This window comes from Muscardinus avellanarius, assembly GCF_963383645.1.
Source record: "Muscardinus avellanarius genome assembly, chromosome: 8".
In the NCBI taxonomy this organism is placed as follows: Eukaryota; Metazoa; Chordata; class Mammalia; order Rodentia; family Gliridae; genus Muscardinus; species Muscardinus avellanarius.
Window position 1 is genome coordinate 30,902,884 of NC_137794.1, and position 26,658 is coordinate 30,929,541.

The following is a 26,658-nucleotide window of genomic DNA, read 5'->3' on the forward strand; positions in this document are numbered from 1 at the left end:
GGTTGACAAATCCATCCTTGGGTTGATTGTACACAGAAAAGTCAGATAATATAAAATAAAACAACTAATGATTTGACTTCTTTATAATTTAACCAGCAGTCAGTGTTTCTTTAAGGATTGTACACACAAAAGTCATATAATATAAAATAAAACAACTAATGATATGACTTCTTTATAATTCAACCAGAAGTCAGTGTTTCTTTAAGAATTGCACTCTCTAGATTAAATTTCTGACTGGTAAATGTGATGAATATCATTCAGTTTGCTGGTCAGTAAAAATGTTGCACCAAAATCTGCAATGGTTTCTTCATATTCTAAGAAACCGTGGATATTTAATAAAACAATACAACTTTAGGCATTTATGCTTTTTTTTTTTTTTAGCTTTGAGGCCATTGTGATAGTAGAAATAAAGAACAGACATATTGGTTCAGAAGATATAAAAATACTGTTTGCACAGCACCATTCCAGTTAGAACATCTATGCTAAAGCCAGTCTGGCAGCTTTATTTTTATGCTGCAATTATAGAATGAGAGAATTTTTAGAGTTACCAGTATGTCTCTTTACTCTGGTATTGGATGCATAGAAAGGGACTCCTATGTAGGTCATACATCATGGAAATTATTTGTGATACCTTTTACTAAGGGTTGCTTTCAGAATTTGGGAGCTATCTTATTTGCATATATTTTAATAACTATATAGCTCCATTATCACTGTGACCACTGTGTATATTAGGTTACACGCCATAAGCGTTAAGATGCTCTTGTATCTATTGGCGCCTGCCATATTCTGATTCATACCCTTTCAAGTACGTGTTTCTGTCCTTTGTAGCTCTACAATCTCTTATCATAACCATCGTCATCAAAATCACCATTATTTTAACCAAATTTCTCTAAAAGCTGCTAAGAAGTTGGATCTGAAAGTCATATAAGAGGACAGCGTGTTTTCATGTTCTAGCATTTTAGAGGTTTAATTAAAAACCAGAGACTTCTGAGTTCAGTTTGGGCTTTTAATCTTTGGGGGTTTGGCATAAAAATCCTGAAAATAAAGGTATTCTGGCTATTTTTAATTCATAGATCTTTGCTTATTTAAATTATAGATTCAAGATTTTATCAAATGTCTGTTATGTTTCTTTGAAAGTCAAGATTTCAAAAACTTTATGACATTATGAATTAGAATCACCCTGTCTCCTCCACAGCTATAAGTATGTCATGATGCTTCCTTTTTTCCCCCTGTCTCTCAGATGGACATTTTTGAAAAATGTTAATAAAAAACCAGAATGAAAATTATAGTAATTTACTTAATAGGCAGTCTTTGTGACATGTATATATTTTGTAAAGTAGGAAAAAATATTTTATAATGGGCCACCACTCCATGTAAACAAAGAGGGAATCGAGCTGGGAATCCAAGACTCCAGTTTAGCTTAAGGAAAAGAGTTCTTTTTTCTACTTTGTTCACTCAGACAGGTGATTTTGATGACTATGACCCAAATTCTCTTATATTTTTGCGAGCATCAGAAGGTTTCTACACACACACACACACACACACACACACACACACACACAATTGAAGATAGTGACATTTCTGCTGTACATTCACACTGGAAAAATTGATTATAGAAATCATTTGGTAGCTATACATATTCATTGAGTTTAGAAAATAGTTTCTCTAGAAAGAATTACTGTCAGTAAAAATGATAACTAAACTTGTTTACCTGGAATCTAAAGCTACAGTATTTGCAAAGTTAATTTGCACAGTCAATTTTCTATTCTAACGAGAAAGACAATGACCAGCAAACAAGTTGACAATAGAGAATTCTAGACATCTACTTTCTAACTGTGTTATAAACTGATGATTACATGGACTGTATAGATTTATCCTACAATTTACCTTCCAAGTTTGGGTACTTTGGAGCGTGAAAGAGAAAACCTCTCAGGACCATGGGTTTTAGTTAGGACTGCCCCAGGCAAATAAGGATATATGAGGATTCTGACTATAGGTCAGAGAACAATCTGAATTAGTAATTCAGTGTGGACTCTAGGAAACATAGTACACATTTGATTCATTTTTAATTTCTTAAACATGTACTATGTGCTTTATGGTGTGCAAGTTCTTGACATTATTAGTGGGTACAAGTGTGAATCAACTGTGGATTATGACCTCAAGGAACTTACAGTTAAATTGGAGATAAACAAAGGTTAGTACAGCCTGGAGCCTTGTTTGGCCCCTTTAGAATCTTGCTTCCAGCCTGGTAAGTTGTGTAAAGATAGTCAGAGAAATGTCGAATTATCAGATCAGGTTGCAATGTTTCGATGTATGTTCCTGAACCTCTTTCTCCTAGCATGAGCTTTTTCCATGGTCTCTGTTCTCTGTTCTCAGCCCCTGTCAGGTCTAGTTTCTTCTGTTGGAGTCACTTCCTGGCCCCTACCTGCGTCTCTGAAGCTTGCTGGCCTCCTCCTCCTCCCCCTCCCTCCTCCTCCTCCTCCTCTTCCTCCTCCTCCTCCTCTTCCTTCTCCTCCTCCTCCTCCTCCTCAGTTTTCCTCCCACCCCAAGCTGAGCAGGACTTGACTCCCCTCTGCCTCTCTCCTCCAACCATTCTGGAAAAATGGCAGCCTACTGCATGTTTTATGGATTTCTTTTTAGCCTTTTATAGCATGGATTAATTTTATTTGCATAAGTACACTGATTTGTTAGTGTGCGGGAGGTTGTTTATTAGTCAATTTTCTCTTCAATGATACATTTAAGATTTTCCCAACCACAGCTGCAACTCATTTTGAGTTTTATTATGTGTTATAATTTTACTTTAAAATTACACCATGCATGTAGAGTTCTCTCCTATTTTAACTTATTTTTATGTTGTCTCTCTCTGGCAAAAGTAGCAATTCTTTTTGTTGTATTCCATCCAACAGAGCAGGCAAACAATAATAAAACAAAGCAATTAAAAAGGAGATAAGTTATAAACTTCTCACTGAGATAACACACTGCTTGCTGACAAACGTTACCTGAATATTTCCAAAAGATGACTACGTTATTAGATAATCATAATTTATTTCTTAGCGTAGAGCATTTGGAAATCAATAATTATAATTAAAGGAAAATGAGCTAATTACAGAAGGTCCAATATGAAATCAGTGATGATGGACTCTATATTGCCCCAAGGGAAACAGATATTTAGCCATTATCTTTTTGGTCTGATAAATATAGACAGTCAAACTCAATAATTTAGGCCTCTGAATAAAGAGAGTTCTTAGACATCACCTCTAAGGGGTACATTTATGAACTTCGTTCAGTTTTAAAGGTTTGCAATTTGAAAGTGACAGGAAAATTCTAATTTTGGAAAATATGAAGGTTTCAATTTCTAACAACAAAATGTTCCCCTGTTTATTGTGTGCCCAGCAGCACAGCATGCTGGAGCTTTAATAAAATCAGCTCCTTTCCTGCCTTTATGGCTTTTTGATAAGAAGACATTTAACATGAAGTTATGAGTAGGGTGAATGTTGGTGAGGAGACACGAGGACCAGGAGACTACAGAGATAGATTTTGGGTTTTGAGATTTAGGATTTGAAAGGGACATCTTGGCTATTCAGTTAAAGTGCCATGTGAAATCATGTGTAAGAGGCCAGGGTACTTTAGCAGCTGGAACTAATGTAAACAAGAAGGCAGAGGACATGGCAAAGGAAAAAGGAGGGACATGCTAGAGCATCAGTTGATTGGGGCATGGATTAGCACCGTGTTTTAGCTGCCCTTGAAAACCTGGTCAAGGGGCCAGTGCTTTGATGGGCAAGTAAAAGAAACACTGAAGGTATTTTTTTTTTTTAAGTGGAGAAAGTACATCAGAACTGTAGTTAAAGAGAAATTAGTTTGGCAATAGTATGCTCAGCGGATTGGAGCAGGGGAAGGGTTTGGAGGATTTGCAGTTGTGCAGGGGAGAGAAATGAAGTTGGGACAGAGTGACGGGGAAGCACAGGCTGCCGAGGAAGCACACAAGCAAGAGACAAAACTTCCTCATCTTTGTAACACTAAGAACTGATAAAGTCCCTGTTCTACAGTAGGAACACTGTGACCCTTGATAATAGAAGCACCGATGCTTAAAATAGAAGAAAGCGGCAGGGCCATGCAGTTGGTTCAAATGGAAAATATTTGGAAGGTCTCTCCCCTCCTTTGTCAAAGGAAGAGCTGAAGTTGAGAGAGGTGGGTCGGCTTGCCCATAGCGAGAGTGGGCTAGCCAGGACTAGAGCCTGGATATCCTGACCTTTAATCCAGATTTCCTTGCACCTTACCTCATCATTTAACAAATGTCTGTACAAATTTCTTAAGGAATTTGTACAAACCTCCAATTGTATCTTATTGAATCCTTGCTAGTACCCAGCATAGTGCCTTACACTTAGCAATTTCCTAATTCACTGGATCTCTTCTAAAGCAAAAATGAGGAGAGGGGGAGAAGAGTGTGATGTGCCCCTAGATGATGTCAAGGACAAGTTATTATACTTTTTTGGTTATTTATTTATTTTATTTTATTTTAATTTTTTTTTTTTTTTTTTTTTTTTGGTGGTACTGGGGATGGAACTCAGGGGCCTTCTACCTCCGGGCTACATTCTCAGACATATTTTATATTTTATTTGGAAACAGGGTCTCTTAAGCCAGCCGGCTTCGAACCTACGTGATCCTCCTGTCTCAGTCTCCCGAGTGCTGGGATTACAAGTGTGCGCCACCATGCCCAGCTAAGGACAAGTTTTTGTTTGAATTGATATTCTGCTACAAGGAATAGACACTGGATTGTGAAATCAAATTCAGGTCTTAGCTGAGTGTGGTGGTGCACGCTTGTAATTCCAGCATTTGGAAGGCTAAGACAGGAGGATTGTGGTTCAAGGATAGCATCAGCTACCTAGGGAAGCTCTTTGCAACTCAGTCAGACCTATAGAAAGGGCCCTATAGTGAAGCAATTAAGGTGATCAATCAGAGGGTATGGAATAGGGGAGGCTGGAGCCTCTTTAAAACGCAGGAGGTACATAAACAAATGTATCAAAGTTAATCATCAAATAAGCGTGGGATTGAGGGAGGGGGAGGGAATGAGATGCGGCTGGATGAGGGCTAATTGGATGATGTGTGCTTGTATATCCTCTCAAGTCTTGTACTCCAATGTGATATATGATTACAATGCACCAATAAAAATAAATTTTAAAAAATAGAAAATAAAGAATCAAAAATAGTGCTGGGCGTATAGCTCGGAGGTAGAATGCCCTGGGTTCCATGGTTCCATCCCCAGTACTTCAATCAATCAATCAATCAATAAATAAATAAATATAAAAATCAGGTCTTCTTGGATAAAAATGGGGTCTTGCATAGTGATCTTACTTATACCAAACTTACTCACTGTATGTTGAAAGCCAGTTGGTCCTACAAAAACTCGTTAGTTCTTTTGGTAAATAAAGGCAGCCACTGGAAAAGTTTAAAGTTGATGAGGGTCAGTATTCCCCAATAATCTCAATACAGCTGATAAAAAGGAGCAGGTCTTAGTTAAAATTCTGCTTTGTATTGGTATCAAATAAACATTAATTAGGAGGCCAGCATAAAATTGTACATATGTAATCTTCACAAAGTCCAAGCTCTCTATCCTTTAGTGTATTCTAATTCCTGTCTTGCATACAGATTGTACTAAAAACCATCATATCTCAGCAGTAGGATTCTGTAGGATTCCATCCTTTGCTAGGAAGTATAGACAAACTAGAAATCCTTTCAGTTGAAGGTAGGGGCCACACTGAATTTTACACACCATTCATACAAAAAAAATCAAGTGTTTCCAAAATGTCTTAAACCAATACATACCTAGAACACCTTTAATCAATAAGTGCTATTTCTAAAATTTTTATTGCTAGTCACCAGCTGACTATTTTTATCAATAAAATGCAATGCATTTCATTTATTAGCTAATAGCAAAGTGTTGGTTGACGGGTGATATGGAGAGCTCAAGTTATTATGGAGGCTGCTTTTGGTGACAGACTTCCTGAGTTTCCCTAGTTTGTGCACTCTTGATTAGTACCTGGACAAATATACACATGATTACATAATGTATATATTGACTACCTAAAGTATAAGACAGCATATTACTATGTCAATTTTCCTAATAAATGGAACATTTCAAATAAGCTGATTTAGGACCCAAGGTGGAATATGGGAGCCAATGTTAGTAGCTCATTGTCTGGCTGGATATCTTTTTCTCATGGGTGTCCGTAAATTGATATTCTGTCCATCTGACAGTTATGGAAACTGAGTCACAACCTGGTTAAGAGGCTTCTTTAAGTGTAGAGCAAACAATGCAGAGTAAGAATCCAGAATCCTTAATTTCTCTGCCACTATATATTATACTACAGACAGGGTCCCCTTTTCTGAGCAAAAGATGCTTCTGGGAAGAATTAAGTCTGATAATAATATTAGATCAATCTTAAAAATTTTTCTTTTCACTATTGGAATTGAGCAGGCTTTAGATTTTGCAATTTAGGCAATTTGTCTCTGTTGATTGGGTTGAGTTACCAAATGGAATTTCCCTCCCTGCTTATGATGCCAAGGTCCTTATCATCAGATAAGGTCTGAAGAGTATGGTCTCTGTGTGTGTGTGCTAAGCCCCTGCCTTGTGCCTTCCAGCCACAGGATGGTGGCCGCTATCAGGACAGTGGCTGTGACAGTGACCTAGCCAGCTGTAAGCCAACTCATATGTGTAGCTTTATTTCCATCCATCTTGCCTAGATAATTGTATGCCAGTGCCGAACCTATCATTAGCCTTTTGGAACACCAGATTCTGGTCCTGAACATTGGACGAGCACAGCTCTTGGGATCCTTTTATTTATTTATTTTATACTTTTACTGGTGTATTACAGTCTCACATCATAATGTGTGTTCATAGTGACGGTGACACACATGCACACAGCACGTGGCGTGCTCTTCCCCAGCTGCCTCCCTACTCACCTCTTTCCCATATAGGATATTAAAATTGACATTGATATTTTCACCTATGTACACAATATAAATGAAAGTGATTCTGTAATTGATTCTCCCCATCCCCTTTCCCCTAGACCACCTCCCTGGCTCCACTGGAGTTTCTTCTCCATTATCTGAAGTTCCTCTGCTTTTCTAATTATGCCCTAGCTTCTGCATTTGAAAGTAAACTTGATCCTTCACTTTCTATATTTATTTATTTATTTATTTATTTATTTATTTATTTATTTATTTATTTATTTTGCGGGTCTGGGGATGGAGCCCAGGGGCATTCGATCTCCAAGCTATACTCCCTGCCCTGTTTTTTATTCTTTATTTTCAAACAGGGTCTCACTAAGTTGCGGAGGGCCTCACTAAGTAGCTGAGGCTGTCCTGAAACCATGATCCTCCTGTTTCATCCTCCCGAATGCTGGGATTACAAGCGTGCGCCACCACACCTGGCTTGATCCTTCACTTTTTATGACTGGCTAATTTCACATAATGTTCTCTAGGTTTATCCAGTTTTCTGAAAATGACATAATTGTGTTCCTTTGTTGTTAAACAGAATTTCATTGTTTCACCTATAATTTTGTAATCCATTCATTTATTGATGAACACTTAGATTGGTTCCATAATTTGGCTATTGTGAATTGTGCTGCTATAAAAATAGATATGCATATATTACTATAATATTCTGATCCTGTCTTAAAGAGTTTTATTATAAAACCTTGGTTTCTGTGGTATGTACCACTTCAGAGCAAATTTCCTTCTCTTCTCTTTTCATAGTCCTCACCCTAAATGGCCAAGCTGTTGAAGATAGTCCATGACAAGACATGGACAGAGTAGGGAATTTTTTAAAGTGTGTCTTTATGCAGAAAGAAAGGTAATCCCCAAACATCCACTGCTTCCCCTACTCCCATTTCTGATATTTGAATTCAGCTAAGGAGGCAAGAGAGGATTTACATGTTTTACTGTTTAGCAATTATTTTTCAGTGTAAAAATCTTACAGGTTCTATATTTTTGATAGCTATTTACCATCCCTTAACCTGTACAGATATTTTGGTACCTCAAATACCATTTTGACTTAGGAATACTTCTGATAACTGACTCCAGATACTATTTTAAAAATCTATGTAAATGAGGACTTTCTTATCATTATTTCTGCATTTTTTTCTCTGGGTAGTGATTTACTGGCTAGATGCTCCTTGGGCATAATTGAAATTATGTTTCATTGTGCTTGTGAAGATTGAACTATTTTTATAAGCTCAACTTGTTATGTAAAGTATTGGCTTTTTTTGCTTAATATAAAAGAGTAGTACTACACAGTAAAATCAAGTAACATTTAAAGTATTAAGGTATAATATATGACTTTACCTAATAGGCATTATAAGTACCTTGTTTAATGAAATTTATGAAGCCTTGAAATGCACAATGAAATTTCTGAAAAATGAAATCAGTCCTTACATTATGTAATATGTGAATCTCTTTGGTACTAAAATATATATATAAAATGTGTCTTGTTTTTCAAACCTTTGATCTTTCTTATTGGGTTTTTCTAGTTTTAGACTATAAATTTTGGCTTCCAAGTGTTGGCTTTCTCGTTCTTCTGTTCTTTCTGGCTAATCCAGCCATCTAAGTGATGATAGTAATGAGAACTAACATTTTATTGCACACTTAATATTTGCCAAGCATTGTGGTGAGGACGTTACATACATAATACTCTTTGAAGCCCTAATTTAGGCACAAAAAAACTAAAACTTAAAGAGGTTAAGTAACTGATCTCAGGTCTGTGAGCTGGGACGCAGTGGAACATGGTCACTTTAAGTTAGCCACATAATGTTTTTGTTCTCTCAATTCTGCAGCATTTATTGGATTTTAATTCTTTGTTTGCTAATGGCATAACACATTGACATAGACTCCTGTAGAAATGCCTGACCTGGGTAAGTCTATCCATGGAAGGTTCTGCTTGGTGACCTGGCTTTGACTGAATTTTGTAGACTGTGAGAAATACACACAGATCTCTGAAAGGGCCTGGTTGCATCTTAAAGATGCTCAATATGTGACTCCTCTCGTTCTCTCTTTTCTTCTTCCTTAGGTTTTGTTTTACAAAAGACACAAGTTTTGCCTTCCATTGTGCCCCAAGAAACACTGCAGTTCAGTGTTTCAGCATGGTGCTTGTATTGATCCACTATCAAGACACAGGGAGTCAGCAAAAGACAGCATAGATTATGGAATGGGTTATCTGAGAATTGGGCAATAAGCAATGGCCTTCATGTGATTTATCATCATGTTAATTAGACTTTGACTCCATAAGTCTGCCAAATAAAGTTGGATTCCCCTGAGCAGAGGACACATACTTGATCTTAGAATGAGAAGGGTAGATGAGTCATTTCTGTTATAAATCGATCCTGACAAGCAATGTCAGAAGCTCAGGACCAATAAGTCAGTGTCACTTACTGAGTCCTAACCTGGCCACTGTATAATTACTCCCAGGCTTTTCCTCCTGAGTGCACTACTGTCTTCTTATTTGACAAGGTATTAATTACTGGACCTAGGAAGTTCAATGTGCCTGATTTTGCTCAATCTTTCAAACTCATGTCAGTCTCTATGCATGTTACAATTAGGCCTGGGCAGTGAGGCTGATGGGAAATAAGGACTGATTTGATCTCTACAATTCCTTCAGGCAGGGTTAAAGAATATATATACCCAGATGTCAGAAAATTTTTAGTAATTCTTGCTATTCTGCATTTTCATTGTAATTGTCATTGCTATTATTGTCATCATTAGAAAATCTACCACACAGTAAAAACTGTTTTTTTTATATATTCCTGGACCACCTGGAGTGCAATTTGTGAACTGAAAAAAAAAAGTATGTATACTGGTTTCCTTCAAATTATTTAAATATATATTCTTGAAGGTCAAATGCAGAGTACTTTTTGTATACCTAAAGACTCTTAAAATCATCTGAATAATCAGTGGGCTTCACCTTGGTCTTGGGTGGAATGAGACCTCTGCCCTTTGTGTCCCATGGCATCGAGAGCCTCCTCATGGCATTATGATTCTGCTTATATTCTTTACCTTTCCTTATATCAAGCAAGGAGCCAGAGTTCTTGACCTACTTATCTCAGTAGTGGTTTATGTTGCTGGGACCAAAGCCCACGTTTCCTGCAAGACATGCATGCACCTTTTGGGTTTTTGAAAAGCCTAAGTCCATTGAATGATATACAAGGTATGTTGGAGGGAGGATCTGGTATTTTAGAAACTTCAAAACAAAAAGTAAAAGTAAAAGAATGAAGAAAGTAAGTTGAATGTAGAAGAGGAAGGACATGGGTCTCAGAAAGAATAGGGACTTGCTCTCTGCTCCAAGGTAGCTGCAGGTGGCATTAGTGCTGGCCAGGGCAGACTGAAGATGATGGCCTCAGGGGCCACCTGGTGCTTTGGTTGCATGTGAGATCCCAGGTCTTTGCCTCGCTCTGTTGGCTTCCTTACTCCCCATATGGCTTGCATACTCCCCAAATGGTTTGGTTATTCCCCAAATGTTTAAGGTATTGCCTTTTGTTCCATAGTTTGACTAATGCTGTCACAACAGGACCGACCCCTGTTCAGATAAAATGAATCTCTGCCTTCATGCCATGCAATAACAAGAACTTTACTTGCTGCTTAAAACTCTGCCAATGCATTCTTTTTGCCCATTTTCTTTGAAAAGTTAATCAAACTTAATAAGATTATTGGTTTTCTGGAGAAGTTGGAGCCTCAGGTATTAGTGGTGACCATTGTAATTCCAGTCCTTTTATTGACTTAAGTTACTGTGCACAGATATTACCCATCTGAAATGGGAATGGGGTGGAGAATCTTAGACCTTGTTCTATGAGGTTAGACAGAAGGAAGGAAGTCTAGAGAAGACAGAATGGATCCCAAGTTAGAATCATTAGAACAGACTAATTCTGAGCAAGTTAAGACCTACAAAACTTGGACTGCGGAAGGTCAAGTAAGGAAGGGGCAGATGCCCGCCTTGGAGGATATATGTCTACTTTTGCAGGAATCTCTTTGCACTGTGGAAGGATAGGAATATATTATCAGTTTCCCATTTTTGTTGGGTTTAGCTCCTACCAATGAATGTTCATGATTGAAAGGATAAATAATAATTACAATGAACTTCAATAAACTTATATCAGGAACTTTCCAAATCTCAAGGCAGGCTGGATGATTCTATTGGTGCCAGCAGATGCCCAGTAATGTGTTGACTCTTGTAGCTCATCTGCATAATTGTGTAGCACTCATTCAATTTCCTTTATGTCCTGAATTAGTTTCCTTGTCCCTACTGAATCTATCTTTCCTAAATCATAAATACCCAGAGTTTAGGCATCATATCTGTTTAATTAGCTTTGTAAAATCCTAGCACATTCCTACACACAAGAAATTATTGAATGAGCTTGAATCATGAGCCAGTTTGGACAGTGGAAAAAGAGCTCTAAATCACTTAAAATAAATATCACATTTCATATGCTACTTCTTGGCTTCTTTTTAGTTGACAGGAAGTATCTCAGAGATACAGTGCACTGGGGGTAGGTAGGGAGCTGGTGTTCATTCCCAACTTCACATGTGTGGATGTCTTGTTGGTTATGAGTAGAAGGTGGGCTTGTTGGCAGCCCGTCTAAACACTCCTTTCCACGCTGGTCTTATTTCAAAAGGGCAGCTCTCATCAAGATGTGTTTGTGTGCTTGTGATAGCTATGAGCCTGGACACAGGAGTACAAAATATATGGATAAAATGTCTTGCTTTGTTCCTTTGAGTAGGGCAGTAGTCAGGACACGCAAACAAAACCCCAAGGGACTTGTTAGCTGAATAACTATAAATTTCAAAAGTTAGAAAGAACAAGAATAGGAATTAAAGAAAATTCAAACTTCTCTTTGCATGGTCAAAATTTGGACACCGATTGTCTTTGAAATATAAAGGATACTGTAAATGAATGTACTCATAACAGAGAACCGGAGACACAATTGGACCAGAAAGGAGAGGGCTTTTGTTGACTCTTACAATGGATGGGGAGGGACTGAGCTCACACAATGGTGAGAGCCTTGGAGCTAATGAGGTCAGCATTCCAAAAATTAAAAAGAAAAAAATCGTGAAAGCAGCCTTGAAACAGTCACCCATAATGGTTCTGGAGCTGTTATCACAAGCTGTCATGTCCACAGCCCCTACTGCAATAACTGCTTTATGTGTCCAACTTGTTAGATATCACATACCTGAAGACTTTTCTTGGCAGCTATTTACTGATGGTGACAGCTCCAAACAGGCTTAAACTATTCAACAAAGGCTTCGTAGAGAGGCCTGTCTAGGAGATATGGTTAGTTCAAAGAAGAGCAAATTTCTGAAAGTTTTTGTCTCATTTAATTGATTACCTTAGGTTTAAATTGGAGAAGATTTGCAAGGCAGCTCTTGCAGTGATGGATGCCCTGTGAGTTTGTATTCCAGCCCACCAGTGATCTAAGAGCCCGAGTGCTTCAGGCAAGTATCAGCCACACAGGATGAGTTCCCGGTCCTGTACTTCTCTCTCTCTCTGTTCTCTGCCTCTGGATCTCATTGGTACATGCCTTCACCTATCAGCCTGAAGCAGATGGCATTCAGCACCATATCTCTTGCCTCAAGCTCTCTTCTGAGTATCTATCACACAATTTAAATTATTTACTGTGTGTTTCTAATGAGAAATGAAAATTGATCCTGTATAAATCGAATTCACCACTATCCATCAAATTTTTTCCTAACTTGTCCTGATTCTGAGGGACACACCCTTCATCTCCCTGTACCTCCAGGAGGACAACCCGGCATCTCTGTTCCCTCTGGCTCCACAATAATCACTCACCAGCACCAGTTGATTCGTTCTCTCAGTGTCCTTTCCTGCAATTTGGGCATTCTTCAGGTGCATTTCATGTAGCCATGGGTTATTTCACTCACCTCTGTCCTGTATCTGTCCATGGTTCAACTCTTCATGAGAATAGTGATTTGTATGACTGAGTACTTTCATACCTGCTAACTCTCTTGATCCTTCTAATAATTTTTTTTTCTGGCACCAGGGATTATACCCAGGGGCATTATATCTCCAAGCTATACCCCCAGATCTATTATTTATTTATTTATTTATTTATTTATTTATTTATTTTTGTGGCATTGGGGATAGAATCTAGAAGCCTGCTACCTCTGAGCTATACCCCCATCCCTATTTTTCATTCTTTACTTTGAAACAGGGTCTCACTGAGTTGAAAGGGCCTCACTAAGTAGCTGAGGCTGTACTTGAACCTTGCTCCTCTTGTCTCAGCCTCCCAAATGCTGGTATTACAAGCATGTGCCACCATGCCTGGCTCTTTATTTTTATTTTAATTAATGAATTAAGGTAGTGGGGATTGAACCCAGAGGCATTCTGTCTTTGAACTACACCTCCTAGCCCTATTTATTTTTGTTTGGAAGCAAGGTCTTGCTACTGTGATGCGTCTTACTACTTGCTGAGGCTGTCCTGGAACTTGTGAGCCTCCTGCCTCAGCCTTCCAAGTACTGTGATTATAAGCATATGCCACCATGCCAGGCTGATTCTTTACTTTTTAATTATTAATTAATTAATTTATTTATTTTGGTGGTACTGGGATTCCTGGAAACCCTTCTACCTCCAGGCTACACTCCCAGACCTATTTTATATTTTTATTTGGAAACAGGGTCTTTTAAGCTACCGAGGCTAGCTTCAAACCAGTGTAATCCTCCTGTCTTTGCCTTCCAAGTGCGGGGATTACAAGCGTGCGCCACCACACCCGGCTATTTTATTTTTATTGTCACATTGTAGTCATGCATCTTGATGGGATAAAAGACTTGTGGAGACATACATGCACACGTCAAACAATTAGCCCTTACCCTATCCCCACACCATTCCCTCCCCATCCCTCATACCCATGTATTCTGTTAAGTGAGATTTGTCAGTCACAAAAAAATAAGAAATCGAATGCTTTTCCAGCTTTATTTTTATTCTTTATTTTGAAACAGGGTCTCACTTAGTTGCAGAGGGCCTCAATAAGTAGTTGAGGCTGTCCATGAACCTGTGATCCTCTTGTCTCAGCCTCCCAAGTCCTGGGATTACAAGCTTGTGCCACCATGCCCAGCCTCCTCCTAACATTTTTAAAATGACAAAGAAACTGAAGTCAGTGACTTACCAAGGTCGCAGACATGCAGTGTAGACTAGGTCTCCTGACTACAAATCCCTAACATTTTCTTTCTGGTCACCATAATTGAGGAAGCTAAGTGCTTCTGACCACCGGACAACTCTGCAGTGGTGGTAACAGGTGCACTACAAACTGACGTTCCTGAGTCGCAAGAAATTCTTCCAAGGCCTGCCTCCACCTGCCCCTTTTTTCTTGAATAGAATTTATTTTTACAGTGTTTTCAGATTTACAGGAAAATTGAGCAGAGGGTAGAGAAATCTCCCTGTACCTCTTCTCCTCCCACATGCACATCCTTCTCATCCAGCACCAGAGGGTATGTTTGTTACAACTGACCAACCTGAATGTCATTACCCAAATCCTGTATCTTACATTAGGGCTCACTCTTGGTTTTGTGTATTCTGTGGGTTCTGACAACCCTATACTGATGTATCCACCTTTAGAGAATCACACAAAGTCATTTCACTTCACTAAAAATCCTTCATGCTCTGCTTATTTATTTATTTATTTATTTATTTATTTATTTATTTATTTTTGGTGGGGTTCCTGGAAAACCTTCTACCTCCAGGCTACATTCCCAGACCTATTTTTATACTTTTTTATTTGGAAACAGGGTCTCTTAAGCCAGCACGGCTGGCTTGGAACCAGCGCCATCCTCCTGTCTTCGCCTCCCAAGCACGGGATTACAAGCGTGCACCACCAAGCCGGGTAATGCTCTGCTTATTTTATTCCTCCTCTTTTTTTGGTGGTACTGGGGTTCCTGGAAGCCCTTCTACCTCTAGGCTACACTCCCAGACTATATATATATATATATATATATATATATATATATATTTTTTTTTTTTTTTTTTTTTTTTAAACAGGGTCTCTTAAGCCAGCATGCAACCCTCCTGTCTCCGCCTCCCAAGCGCGGGGATTACAAGCGTGCACCACCATGCCCGCATTCCTCCTCTCTTTTAACTCCTGGAAATCACTCACTTTTTTTGTTATTTCCATTCTTTTGTCTCTTCCAGAATGTCCTATATTGATGCTTCTTAATTTATGATGAGGTTCTATCCTGATCGACCCATTTTAAGATGAACATATTATAAGTTGAAGATACATTTAATATGCCTAAACTACTGAACATCATAGCTCAGCTGAGCCGACCTTAAATGTGCTCACAACACTTACATTATCCTACAGTTGGGCATTGCAGGAAAGTTTGCGCTGCATAGTATAGCCTCGGAAAAGATCAAAATTCAAAATTTGAAGGATAGTTTCTATTGAATGCATATTGCTTCTGCACAATTGTTAAGTCATAAAAGCATAGCTCACCCTTTGCAAGCTGGGGACCATACGGTGTGATAGTTTTTTCAGGCTTCCCTCACATGGTAATATGCATTTAAGGTTCCTTAATGTATTTTCATGAATTGATAGATCATTTTGTCTTAGCATGGAACAACATTCCTTGTCTTAGATGAAAGACAGTCTATGTATTTGTTCACCTATTAAAGGACATCTGGACACTTCCAATTTTTGGAAAATACAAATATATCTGCTATACATATCTGTGTGCAAGTTCTTGTTTGGACATCATATATTTTCGGCTAATTTGGGGTAATACCAAGAAGTATAATTGCTGGATCATTGGAATGAATACGTTCAGTTTTATAAGAAACAGCCAGGCTGTTTTTCATGATGGTTATTCTATTTCGTATTCCTACCAGCAATGAACAAACAGTCCAGTTGTACCATCTCCTTGTCCGTTTTTGGTAGGTCAATGTTCTGGATTTTAGCCATTCTAATGATTATGTAATGATATCTTATTATTGTTTTAATTTGCAATTCCCTATGTATGATGTTTCACATCTTTTTATGCCTACTTGCCACTTGTATGTCTTCTTTCACGAGATGTCCATCTCTATCTGTTGCCTATTTTAGAGATTAGGTTGCTTGTTTTTTCTTTATTGTAGAATTTAAGAGTTCTTTGTATATTTTCGATAGCAGTACTTTATCAGATGTCATTTTCAACAACCTTCTCCCAAACTATGGCTTATCATTATTCTCTCAATAGTGTTTTTCGAGAACAGTAATTTTATAATATGTGGAAGTCCAGCTCATCAATTCCTTCTTCCATGAATTGTGTCTTTGGTGTCATATTTAAAAAGTCAGTGTAAATTCTCAGGTCATCAAGATTTTCTACTGTGTTATATTCTAAGAGCTTTACATTTTACATTTTCTTTTTACGTGTGTGTGTGTGGGGGGGTACTGGGATGGAACCCAGTGGCTTTCTACCTTCAGGCTATACTCCCAGACCTATTTCATATTTTATTTGGAAACTAGGATTCACTATGTTGCTGAGAGCCTCACTAAGTAGCTGAGGCTGGCTTTGAACCTGCTCAATCCTCCTGTCTCAGCCTCCCAAGTGCTAGTATTACAAGCATGTGCCACCACGCCCGGCTACATTTTACATTTTCAATTAAGTCTATGATCTGTTTTGATTTGATATTTGTGAAGAGTATTTTGATTTTCGTTCCTTCTCCTACTCCTCTTTTTCTTCCTCTTCCGTTTTTTCACTCTCTCTCTCCCTACACTTTTTTTTTTTTTTTTTGCCTGTGGATGACTAGTTGTTCCAGATTGTTTTTGAAAAGACTATCCTTACTATCCTTTCTCCATTGAATTGCCTTTTGCTCTTTTGATTAGTTGATTATATTAATGTGGGTCCATTTTGGGGCTCTTTGTCATGTTCCACTGATTTATCTACTTACTAGTATTACACTGTTTTGATTAATGTAGCATTATGTATGTTTTGAAGTTGGGTAATACCAGTTTTTTTTTTAACTTTGTTCTCTATTAATATTGTGTTGAAATTCAAGAGTTTTTAAATCTCTATATAAAGTTCAGAATCTATTTGTCAATATCTGTATGGGTCAGTTTCATGTTACTATAACAAAATACCTGAAGCATTACCTTATACAAAGAAAACATTTACTTAGTTTATAGTTCTGAAAGTTCCAGTCCTTGATCATTTGGGTCCATTGCTTTAGGCTTCTGGTGATGGAGTGGGAGTATTTTGTGGACCAGACTCCTTACATCTAAATCCAGGAAATAGAGATTCAGGCACTGGGATCCCACAATCCCCTTCAAGTGCATGACCCCAGTGACCTAAGCATCTCTGAAAGGTTATACCACTGGGTCCCAGTGATGCCACCATGAGGACCAAGCCTTAAACACATGGGCCCTAGGGGAACGACTCACCCAAACCATAGTAATATTCATATGTAAATGGCTGACATTTTTATTTGGATTGCATTGAATCTATAATTGAAGTTAGAAAAAATTTACATCTTAAGAATATTGAGTTTTCTATTCATTACCATGGAATATTTTTGCATTTAGTTAATTTTTTAATTCCTTTCTTCAGAGTTTTATGGTTTGCCTCATTTAGATCCTATATGCACTTATTAGATTTATACTTAAGTTTTCATTTTTGAAGTGTAATATAAATGGTTTTGTGTTTTTCATTCAAATTCTAATTGTTCATATAGGAAAACAACTGACATTTGTTTATTATCCTTGTATTTTTTATTCTTACTATAGTTGCTTGATAATTTTAAATTTCATTTTTGATAAATTCTTTCATATTTTCTGTGTAGTCATGTCATTTTATAAACAAATGCAGTTTCATTTTTTCCTCAGTTTGTAAGCCTTTTCTTATTTCGATTAGCTAGTACTTTCAGTATGATGTCAAATGGAGTAGAAAAGAGATATCCATGATATCTTGTTCCTGATCTTAGTAAGAAAGAGTCTAGCATCATCCAAAATAATGTTAATTATGGGGTTTTTCTGTGATTTTATTTATCAAGTTGAAGAAATTCCCCTCTATTATTAAGTTGTCCGAATTTTGTTATAGATATATGTTGGGTTTTATCGAATGCTTCTCTGCATCTATTGGTGTGATTATTCATTTAATTCACTTTTGGACGTTGAACCAGACTTGCATGCCTGGAACAAATGCCACCTAGTTGTAATCCATTTTACATATTGTTTAACATCTAGACAGTATTTTGCTCAGGATTTTTTCATCATGTTTATGCAAGATATTAGTTTGTAGTATTCTTGTAATTTCTTTGTCTGATTTGAACCTTAGGGTAATGCTGGTCTTATAGAATATATTAAGGAAGTATTGCTTGTGCTTCTATCTTTTGAAAGAGATTATAAGGAGTTAGCATAGTTTTCTCCTTGAATGTTTGGTAGACCATCTGGCCTGGTGCTTTTTGATTTAAAACGTCATTAATTATTGATTTAATTTATTTAATAAAAAGAGTCCTAGTCAGGCATGGTAGAACACGCTTGTAATCCCAGCATTCATGAGGCTGAGATTGGAGGATCGTGGATTGGGAATAGCCTCAGCTACTTAGAGAGGCCCTCCGCAACTTAGTGAGACCCTGTTTCAAAATAAAGAATAAAAAATAGGGTGGGGGTATAGCTCAGAGGTCAAATGCCCCTGGGTTCTATTCCCAGGCCAGAAAAAAAAAAAAAGTCTTATTCAGATGGCTTGTTTCTTCTAATGTGAGTTTTAGCAGATTGTCTTTCAAAGGCTTTCAAAGGTGAAATCTTTCTTTTAGATTATCAAATTTTTTTAGATTATCAAATTTGTGGACATACCATTGTTCATCAGTTTTATTAATTTTTTAATTTCCATGAGGCCTGTGATGTTTTACCTTTTAATTAATAACAATAGTAAACTGTGTTATCTTTCCTTTCTGTCTCCCTATTAACCTACGTAGAGGCTTATCAATTCCATTGATTTTTTTTAGCTTTTGGTTTTATTAATTATCTCTATTGATTTTGTGTCCATTATCCATCATTGAGCCTTTGGACTGTTTCTGTATCTTGACCATAGTAGATAATGCTGCAGTGAACATCAGCGTACAGACATCTCATTAAGATCTTGATTGCAGTTCTTATGGATATGTAATCAGAAGTGAGATCTGAATTAAGTTCAAGCTGTATTTTTAATTTTTTGAGAAATCCCTGTGTTTTTTAGAAGTGTGTTATTGAATCTCCAGGTATTTGGGGATTTTCCAGCTCTGTTTGCTATTGATTTGTAGCTTCATTTTATTGTGTTTTGATAACATACATAATATTATATTTATTATTTTAAGTTTTTTGAAATGTGTATTGTGGCTCAGAATGTGGTCTGTTCTTGGTGAGCATTCCATGTGAGCTTGAGACAAATGTGTTTTATGCTATTGTTAGAGGTGTAGTTGATAAATATCCATTATCACCAATCAATCTATGGTTTTATTGAGTTCAACTTTGTCCTACTGATTTTCTGCCCGCTAGATCTGTCCTTTATCAATGTAGGAGTGCTGAAATCTCAACTACAGTCATGAACTTGTCTGTTTCTTCTTTTATCAGTTTTTGCCTACTGTTTCCTCATCTATTTTGCTTAAATGTGCCATTTGCCTTTCTTTAGTCTGACAGCAAAATACAATGAAAAGTTCTGCTAAATCTAAAATTTTTCTATTCCTAATTTCACAGTCTGTAACCCAAAGCAAGGCGAGGTTTCATACCCCAAATCAATCTAATTCCTCCGGATCCTACTTCTTGGAAAGACAACTAGTTATATTACTTGACTTAATTTCTCCTGCATGACAATCTGTTGTATATTCCATGTGGCAATATATATGACTCTCAACATTTTCCTCTAACATTAATACATGCATGCAGGGACAGGTATCTTGTCTATTGTTTCCTACACAGTGTCAGAGGCATGGTTAGCACTTAATACATGTTTAATGGTTGAATGAGAGAATTAGTGTCCATTTTGAGGAAAATATTTTGCATCCTAATGTTCGAGTTTGATAAAATAAAGGCCCCAAACAAGAATTTTAATAAAGAAGAAAAGGCATAGTGATTGACTTTGATATGTTTGTGAATGTACATCATGTACACTGGGGAATTAAGGAGGGAGAGGGAGATAATGGGGCGGGAATTGGGTAAGGGCTAATTGAGTGATGTGTGCAAGTATGCCTTTACCATCTTGTACTCCATTGAGATGTATGACTGCAATGCACCAATAAAAAGAAAAAAAGAAGAAAAGGAAAGAAAACGGTTATTTGGAGTAAAAATTTCTATTCATTGAAGAAAAAAGATATTCACATGTTATATCAAAACCAACATTGCATTTAGAATTATGAGATCTAGACATGAATTTTATTTCCATCGTCCTAGACTTATCCTCTCTAAGCCTTAAATAATACTTACCTCATAGAGTCATTATGAGAATACAATGAGATATGATGTGCTGCACATGCTATTAAATATTTCCATTAGATACTCATTAAGGGTGAGAGTAAGGTGACATCAACTATTCCTCCACAGACAACTGTTTGAAAAGCATGTCTTGAGCATATGTATACAAAAGAGAATATCTCTGACACACTGCTCACTTTGTCATTTTTGTTTAGAGAAGAGGTGAATCCTGATTTCACTGTTTTGCTTGGCTCACATAAAAAAGTTCCACATTGTGTTGCTAGTTTGTAGAACTTGAGATCAATGCTCAATGAATGTTTACAAAGATACATTTTTTTAAAAAATTCTGTATCATAAGTTTATGTGATTGGGCTTATACCGTCTGTCTAGTCAATTCTCAGCTACTAATGTGTTTCTAGTTAATGAATGTGTGATGGAAGCATTGAAAAAGCCTCTTTCATCATGGAGAAGCGAGGCCCAAAATTATCCTTTGGTTTTGCACGTGCCTTTATTGTTTGGTTATTTAAGGTTTATTGCCAAATGGAGATGTAATTCCCCATAATGCATCAGCAGAACTGATATTTTTCCATAATGGAGTTTCTGAATTACCACTTGCATATGGAGGTTTTTAAAAGTATATCTAATTTCAAAGAAGTTCCCTTCCAGAATCTGAAACAGCTTAATTTTTATTTAAAATACCTTTTAATAAGTGCAACAAGGACTCAGCGGGGAGGACACTTCTAGGTTAGCAATTGGACTGTTCATTCTTATCGTCCAGAGGAAAAATCACTGAGTAATGGATTCTAACCCAGGCTCCATCTTCCTCAATAGGCTCTAGCCATGAACCAATCCTAATTATATAGTCATGTGCATATCCAATAGGGTTAAGAGTTAATCATATTACTATAGACCTGCACCAGCAGTGAGTCCTAGCTAATCAACTTCAGCAATAAAGTGTTTGCCTTGACCCTTAAAGAGCACCCAGGTCTTCAGTATCCCCAACTCAAGCCATTTTGGCTGCTCTTGAGCTCTCCCTTGTCTCTAGCACTATAGTTTGCTTTCAGCACCAACCCATTCCACTAGGCAAAGAAAAAATGTGAGTGAACAAACACACTTAAATCCATAACTACTGCTTGGATTCTCCCTCCAATGCCCCAGCTACAGTGTTGGATTGCCCTGAGTATTTCCTCTCTCATTGCTTAACCTTTTGAACTTTACCTACTGATACTCTAGCTATGCTAAACTTCTGCAAGCTCTTCTAAGATATCAGCCTCTCTTTGATGACTGAGCATTTTCATGTCCATTTCCCCTTGTGTAAAATAGTTTTATACTCCTACTGCCTGAACCAACACAACCTTAACTCTAAAGGTTGTTCATCTTATTCTTCCAAGACAGCTCAGCCTGGGTTAGGCATTCTTCCATGTCCTTTTCTACATCGTATACTTCCCCTGTTGAAATATTATTATACCCGATTATAATTGCCTATTTACTTATATGTTGCTCCCATCCCACCCCCTTATTATCATAGCCAGATGTATTTTCATATCTAGTAAAGGTCTATTATTGAAAACTTGTTAAAAGAATAAATGTTAGTTCGATTGGTAGCGGACCCCAGAGAGCCCTGAGCAGCCCCCCCACCGCCGCCACCGGCCTAGTTACCATACATCCCGGGAGGAGCCACAGCTGCAGTAGCCGGCCCCAGTCACCATCACCGCAACCATGAGCAGCGAGGCCTAGACCCAGCAGCAGCCCCCCACCCTGCCCGGCCCAGCACCACCTGCAGCGGTGCAGGGAGAGGAGGCCCGGGCTGCCTCACATCCTTGGCGCCTGCCGGCAGGGACAAAAAGATCATCTCAACGAAGCTTTTGGGAACAGTAAAATGGTTCAATGTAAGAAACGGATATGGTTTCATCAACAGGAATGACACCAAGGAAGATGTATTTGTACACCAGACTGCCATAAAGAAGAATAACCCCAGGAAGGACCTTCGCAGTGTAGGAGAGGGGGAGACTGTGGAGTTTGATGTTGCTGAAGGAGCAAAGGGTGCGGAGGCAGCAAATGTCACAGGCCCTGGTGGAGTTCCAGTTCAAGGCAGTAAATATGCAGCAGACAGTAACCATTATAGACGCTATCCACGTCGTAGGGGTCCTCCACACAATTACCAAGTGGAATTACCAGAATAGTGAGAGTGGGGAAAAGAACGAGGGATCGGAGAGTGCTCCCGAAGGCCAGGCCCAACAACGCCGGCCCTACCGCTGGCAAAGGTTCCCCCTTACTACATGTGGAGACCCTATGGGCATCGACCACAGCATTCCAACCCTCAGGTGCGAGAAGTGATGGAGGGTGCTGACAACCAAGGTGCAGGAGAACAAGGTAGACCAGTGAGACAGATGTGTATGGGGGTTACAGACCAGGACATCGCAGGGGCCCTCCTCGCCAAAGACAGCCTAGAGAGAATGGCAACGAAGAGGATAAGGAAAATGAAGGAGATGATACCCAAGGTCAACAGCCACCTCAACGTCGGTACCTGCCGCAACTTCAATTACGTCGCAGCCGCTCAGTAAACCCTACACCACAAGATGGCAAAGAGACAAAAGCAGCCGATCCACCAGCTGAGAATTCGTCCGCTCCCGAGGCTGAGCAGGGCGGGGCCGAGTAAATGCCGGCTTACCATCTCTACCATCATCCGGTTTAGTCATCCAACAAGAAATGAAAATGAAATTCCAGCAATAAGAAATGAACAAAAGATTGGAGCTGAAGACCTTAAGTGCTTGCTTTTTGCCTGCTGACCAGATAACTAGAACTATCTGTATTATCTATGCAGCATGGGGTTTTTATTATTTTTACCTAAAGATGTCTCTTTTTGGTAATGACAAACGTGTTTTTTTTTTAAAGCCTGTTTTTTTTCTCAATACACCTTTAAAGGTTTTTAAAATTGTTTCATATCTGGTCAAGTTGAGATTTTTAAGAACTTCATTTTTAATTTGTAATAAAAGTTTACAACTTGATTTTTTCAAAAAAGTCAACAAACTGCAAGCACCTGTTAACAAAGGTCTTAAATAATTAAAAAAAAAAGAAGAAATGTTGACTTTTTACCCCTGACCAAGATTGAGTTTTCTGTACGTCTGGGACTGAATATCAAGCTGCCCTTGAAGAAACCAACCCTGTAGCCACTTTTATCTTTCCCTGATCTTGTCTTATCTAGAACCCGAATCATCCTCTTACCAGTCTAAAATGTTGACATTTTTACATGATCCTGAAGTACTACAAACCAGGACTGGGGGTGGTATGTGGGAATATGAACTTTAGAGCATCTCTCCTGTATCCTATAATTATTCTGAAATTCTCCCTACCCCACTTATACTTACTCAATGAGCAATTCAATCATATTTAAGCAGATTCAGATCTCTCTGAAAGCTATCATTCTCTTGTTCCTCACTTATGTCAGATGTAGCAGTTTGCACTGACAATAGAGCCAAGGGAAAGGAAAACCCCCAGCCCTGCCCTTAATAGACACTGTTTTCAAAGAAGGAGGGAGTCAAAACCAAAATTATAAAATTATAATTGCACTCAATAAAATTTTATGATTCAAAGAGTAACCAATGTTCCAATTCTACACTCAGCTCCTTCCGTGAGAACCCAGCTGATGTGGAGCCACCAGACTCACGCCCCAGAGACCAAGACTCTGAGTTTTGTCTGGCTTACGCAGTGTTGGTCTGAATGGCTTCTTAAAACTATTAGTTGTCACTTTTTAAAATCAAATTGTACATTTGAAAAGTTGGATATATGGCTTCCCTTGAAAAAGATGAGATCAACTATGCTACATTTATACTTTTATACATATTCAGATGTAGCTCCTCCATTAATCAACCTCAGCCTTCTTCCTCTCCTATCCTTTCATTCTAGTTGTTGGAAGGGGGGAAGGGGAAGTGGGGTGGGGGTACAGGGCACCAAGTACAATCTGAATGTATGCCATTGTTAATATATTCCACATAAAAATAAAAAATAAATTAAAAAATAAAATAAAAAGCAGGATGATGGTGGAGATGGTGGTGGCAGCTGCGACCAGTATTCGGGAGAGGCAGATAAAGCCAATCCAACCCACCTTGAACTGTTGGAGAAATCTCCCCCAACAAAGACTGCTCCTGTTCCTCAAGCCCAAGAATTCTGGACAACATACTATGTAAGAAAAATGTTCAGGGAGTGTCAGATGGAGCCCCACATAGTCAGGTCAGCCTGTGCCCCATGTCTCGGGAGCCAAAGGCGCTCCTGGCCGCTGCGCTCCTCTGTGCAGCACTGGGGCTGGGTGCGCTCAGAGAAGCAGAACCCACTCTCCATGTGAAGTTGTGGGCCTCCACTCTTGGCGGGGAGATAAAACACATTGCTACTAAGTACTTGGGCCACCAACTCCTGCAAAGACACGTACTGTTTTCTTTTATTAAGAAATATTAGCCGGATGTGGTGGCGCACGCTTGTAATCCCAGCATTCAGGAGGCTGAGACAGGAGGATTGCGGTTCACGGACAGCCTCAGCTACTTAGTGAGGCCTTCTGCAACTCAGTGAGACCCGGTTTAAAAATAAAGAATAAAAAATAGGGCAGGGGGTGTAGCTCAGAGGTCAAATGCCCCTGGGTGGTTCCATCCCCAAACCCGCAAAAAAAAAAAAATATTATATATATATATATATATATATATATATATATATATATATATATATATATAGAAGAGGGAGGAAGATAGCCGCAGCCGTGATGTTAGAAGCAGCCGAATAGGACATGCATCCCCCTGAGAAACCCTGGAAAACAGATTTTGATTTAATAGCTGATTGGGACAACACACAGAAACATTTCCAGTCATCACATCCTATCTGAATAAAAGAGAGAGAGAGTGGAAAATGGTGGAATTAGAGGCCAGATTGCAGGGTGGCGCCCACCACTGCAAGAAAAGTGATTTTTGGAGGGATATCCCAGAAGCGATCAGAAAGCAGACTGCTCCTGCCACCCATGCACAGGAATACTTAAGAACAATGTACTCTAGGAGAGACCAAGAAGGAGGCGGTGGTGGCCAGTATTCAGGAGAGGCAGACAGATCCAACCAAATCAACCTTGAAATTTTTAAGAAATCTCTTCAAAAGTAGACTGTTCCTGCTCCACATGCTCAGGAACTCTGAACAACATACTATGTAAGAAAAAATTTTGCAGAGATGGACCAAGATGGTGGTAGTGGTGGCGGCCAGTATTAGGGAGAGGCAGACAGATCCAATCCAATCCACCTTGAATTTTTGAAAATATCCCCCCTAAAGTAGACTGCTCTTGCTGCACATGTGCAGGAAATCTGGACAACATACTATGTAAGAAAAAATGTCCAGGGCAAGTCAGAGTGAGCCCCACCCATATTGCTGGGCTAATTTACTGCGTGGAGTGCCCCGGGAGACCTCAGCTCATGGCTGCTGTGCTCCTCTGTGCTGCGCTGGGGGCCAGGGTGTGCTTGGAGCAGCAGATCCCGCTCACCATGGTGAGGCTGTGAGCCTCTACTTTCAGTGGGGAGATAAAATTCATTGGGCTCTCAGCTTCTGCAAATGACACATGCTGTTTTCTCCTATTTAAAAAAAAAATATATATATATATAGGGGGATAGGAACCTCTGTAAACATCCTGCCCACAGTGACAGTAACCAGAGCCTGCCTCAGGGCGAGGCCAGATCTGGAGCCAGTGGGCTCGGCCCAGAGGCTCTTGTACAGCAGGCCTGGAACTGGGGTCTGCTTCACAGCAAAGGGCCAGTGGGTTTCTTCAGCTGTGTGGCCAGGAAGCAATAGAAGCTGCCTCTGCCTCACATAATCTCTCAGCAGATTTCCAGATGCAAGTGACCTCTATTTTTTAAAAAATTGGTTGTGAGTGGATTATCTTGTCAAAGTTGCTCACCTTCTGGCTTTCAGGTTTTCAGTAATTGGAAATAAGTGTGGATGAATAGAAGCTCTAATACATTGTTGGTGGGATTACAAGTTGGTGCAACTACTTTGGAGAACAGTATAGAAGATCCTCAGAAGAAGGAAAATAAACTTAACATATGATCCAGCAATACTACCTCTGGTATCTACCAAAAAGAATGAAAACCAAAATACCAAACTAATACATGAACAACCATGTCCATAGCTGCACAGTTCATCATTGCCAAACTGTGGAACCAGCCAAGATGTCCTTCAATGGATGACTGGATTTCAAAACTATGGTATATGTACACAATGG

General features: G+C 38.7%; 1 pseudogene across 1 annotated transcript; it reads left to right on the forward strand.

The window, feature by feature from the left end:
• The first annotated feature begins 2,079 nt into the window (after window positions 1-2,079).
• On the forward strand, window positions 2,080-23,073 carry LOC308266022 (Y-box-binding protein 1-like; annotated as a pseudogene). Its single transcript has 3 exons — window positions 2,080-2,194; window positions 12,205-12,290; window positions 22,070-23,073. The product of its transcript is annotated as a Y-box-binding protein 1-like (transcript).
• The last annotated feature ends 3,585 nt before the right edge of the window (window positions 23,074-26,658 follow it).